The sequence below is a fragment of the Diachasmimorpha longicaudata genome, unplaced genomic scaffold (genome assembly GCF_034640455.1).
Source record: "Diachasmimorpha longicaudata isolate KC_UGA_2023 unplaced genomic scaffold, iyDiaLong2 ctg00000089.1, whole genome shotgun sequence".
In the NCBI taxonomy this organism is placed as follows: Eukaryota; Metazoa; Arthropoda; class Insecta; order Hymenoptera; family Braconidae; genus Diachasmimorpha; species Diachasmimorpha longicaudata.
This window is the reverse complement of record NW_026973913.1, coordinates 256,155-259,910: the sequence shown is the minus strand read 5'-3', so window position 1 is coordinate 259,910 and position 3,756 is coordinate 256,155. Positions and strand designations below refer to the sequence as shown.

General features: G+C 40.5%; 1 non-coding gene across 1 annotated transcript; it reads right to left on the bottom strand.

Annotated features, from left to right (window-relative positions):
- Window positions 1-537: 537 nt before the first annotated feature.
- Window positions 538-692, bottom strand: LOC135171721 (5.8S ribosomal RNA). The gene has a single exon (XR_010300602.1). It is a non-coding gene; the product is annotated as a 5.8S ribosomal RNA (ribosomal RNA).
- Between the last annotated feature and the right edge of the window lie 3,064 nt (window positions 693-3,756).

The window sequence follows — 3,756 nt, the reverse complement described above, 5'->3', positions numbered from 1 at the left end:
TCATGTTAGAGAATTATATAAAAAAGTTATTGTTGCGAGCGCCTTTTATTTATAAAAAAAAAAATCACATCCGTGTCTAAAAAAAACATAACAAAACAAAACTTTAGAAATGAAAATCATGATCGGTCCAACTCGGAGAATGAGATCTCTGGGACTCGATGATTAACACCACAGTGATATATAATTTGTGGATTTCATTTCACAAAGTTTGTTCTCGTTAATAACCATTTTTAGACAACTGACAATGGGCTATAATCAAATATATTAACAACAACAACTTCTTTTTTTCTTTATATCGTCAAATAATATATGTGAAAAATTCATAATATATTATTTTTCAATACGTAATTTTAAATGACGTCGTATAATAATTTATATATATTTGAGAAGAAATTCAATCTCTCTCTCTCAATCAAATATTATTATCTTGACGAGCATTCAACTTTACACACGCTTGTACAATTTATCAAATATTTTTCTGTCATATATAGACAGATAAACACATATAAAATTGTAAGCAGTTTTTTTTAAAACAAACGACCCTCAGCTAGGCGTAGTCCGGGAATTGGATCCGTGGACCGCAATGTGCGTTCGAAATGTCGATGTTCATGTGTCCTGCAGTTCACAAGTTGACGCGCAATTAGCTGCGTTCTTCATCGACCCACGAGCCAAGTGATCCACCGTTCAGGGTAATCATAAAAAAAATTTTTTTTTTTTTGAAAAATAACAGTCATTGAATATAAAAATATTCAATCCAATCTCGCAATCTTGTTTCAATAAAAAATACAAGATGCCTAAGCAAACACAAAATTCAATTTTATTACTATTCAGACTTGTGTTCACTTTACCGTACACGGAAAAAGAATATCAACTTTGAGAACAAAGTATCCATCCAATTACTTACGGCATGAAGAAAAAAAAATTGAAATTTATATAAAATCATCATCACCAATTGTATCTTGTGTGGCGAAAATCATTACTAAACCTTGGGCACGTTAAATACCCATCATGATGAAAAAAAAATTCCCATCAAATAGGTTACCCCACATAATCGATGATATAGTGATGATTTATAAATTTCATTATATTATCATACGTATATAATATGGTTACATGTTTTCACATGTTTTACACCATATAACGTAAGGTTTTATTGATATAATATGATATTATATCAATATAAAGAATAAAAATTCAAAATTTTATATTCTCTTTTTGGAATAGAACACGTTAATGATCCTTCCGCAGGTTCACCTACGGAAACCTTGTTACGACTTTTACTTCCTCTAAATGATCAAGTTTGGTCATCTTCCCGGAAACATCGGCAATGCCGAAACATTGCCGCGCACCAGTCCGAAGACCTCACTAAATCATTCAATCGGTAGTAGCGACGGGCGGTGTGTACAAAGGGCAGGGACGTAATCAACGCGAGCTTATGACTCGCGCTTACTGGGAATTCCTCGTTCATGGGGAATAATTGCAAGCCCCAATCCCTAGCACGAAGGAGGTTCAGCGGGTTACCCGGGCCTTTCGGCCAGGGAAGACACGCTGATTCCTTCAGTGTAGCGCGCGTGCGGCCCAGAACATCTAAGGGCATCACAGACCTGTTATTGCTCAATCTCGTGCGGCTAGAAGCCGCCTGTCCCTCTAAGAAGATTTATTTGTACGTCGGTAGTAAAAACCACTCGACCGAAATCGAGGGCCTTCAAAATACCAGAAAGTACGCCTATTTAGCAGGCTAGAGTCTCGTTCGTTATCGGAATTAACCAGACAAATCGCTCCACCAACTAAGAACGGCCATGCACCACCACCCACCGAATCAAGAAAGAGCTATCAATCTGTCAATCCTTCCGGTGTCCGGGCCTGGTGAGGTTTCCCGTGTTGAGTCAAATTAAGCCGCAGGCTCCACTCCTGGTGGTGCCCTTCCGTCAATTCCTTTAAGTTTCAGCTTTGCAACCATACTTCCCCCGGAACCCAAAAGCTTTGGTTTCCCGGAAGCTGCCCGCCGAGTCATCGGAGGAACTTCGGCGGATCGCTAGCTGGCATCGTTTATGGTTAGAACTAGGGCGGTATCTGATCGCCTTCGAACCTCTAACTTTCGTTCTTGATTAATGAAAACATTTTTGGCAAATGCTTTCGCTTCTGTTCGTCTTGCGACGATCCAAGAATTTCACCTCTAACGTCGCAATACGAATGCCCCCATCTGTCCCTATTAATCATTACCTCGGGGTTCCGAAAACCAACAAAATAGAACCGAGGTCCTATTTCATTATTCCATGCACACAAAAAAAAAAAAAAAAAAAAAAAAAAAAAAAAAAAAAAAAAAAAAAGAGAGTTGCCTCCTAAGCATCACTACGTGAAGCTTTCGACTATGCTGTACCTCGCAATTGCATACCAGCATTTGTTTAGTCTCATTCATCGGCTTGCTCTTTTCGCTATTTAAGTTTTCCACATTCTTACTATCGATTTGGCTGTGGTGTTTATTTATCCTCGCATCCTCATGCGAGAACACGAGTGGACCTACATTTTTAAGTGGGATCCGAACCACTGAGTGTATATTTTTACTCCACCTCTATTTTCAATGTCTCTATATATTGTTTGATGCTAAGGGGTTTCTGAGGGTTTTGTTTGCCCCCCCTACGCGTCCTCCCCTGGGGACTTTAGTAATTCGAGTTCCCGAGCTTCAAAGGCGATTTTCTCAGTAAGTAGATCTTTTGCAAAGTCCTGAAAGATCCGAAATGATTCTTCATCTTTAGCAAGTTTTTGTACGTCCATCACGCGCATACCCAACCGCTTCATGTACTTCTCTCTCAGGAGATCGTACCTGTCGCAGTCGATCAGAACGTGAATGTCCGTTTCTTCTTCACCACAAGGGCATAGATCTGAATCTATGGATCCCTGCTTGTGAAGTCTGCTCTTGAAGTTGCCATGGCCAGTCATGAACTGGATGACAAATCTATTTGGAAGAAGCCATTCAGCTTTCATCCGTGTGATGACGTTTGGCAGATATTTGAAAGTGGTTCTACCCTTTTCAGAGTTTTCCCACTCTCGCTGCCACATTTCATTGATTTTACTATCGATGTCTTTCAGGACTCGTGCTCTCCATTTTTCTAGCCTTTCCCCGGGATTTCGCCTCTCGGGGTCATGTACAAGATCCTCAATCTCTATTTTATTCCCTTTTCTCAGATTATATTGCGCTGTTCTGCGGATACATTCCAGTGCAACGGGCACATTCCCCGTCAGTACCGTCAGCGCTTGCGCAGAAACGGTTCGGTATGCACCTGTGACTTTGATCAACGCAAATCTCTGAGCCATGTTAAGTTTAACCTTAACATGGTTTAACCTTAACATTCTATCATGCCATCCTGCTGCCGCATAGGTAGCTATCGGCACGAAGAGACCTTTGTATATTGTTCCCATCGCTTTTAGGCCTATTCCCCATTCTCGTCGGGCCACTCTGCCCAGCCTTTCAAATAGGTCCTTGGTTCGTTCTGAGATTTTTCTCACGTGTTCTTGTACACTTAGACCTGTACCAAAGGTGATTCCTAGGTACTTGTAGAGTTCTGTTCTTTTCACTCTAGTTCCTTTGATTCTGACGTCCGGAGACGTCTTCTTGTGAAAGTTACCTTTTGCAAGTAACATTTCACACTTATGTGCAGCAAGCGTGAGCTTGTTCTCGTCACACCAACGAACTATCGCATCTAGTGCAGCTTGGCCTTTTTCCTCTAACTCTCTTCTGCTGTGCCCTTCAATTAG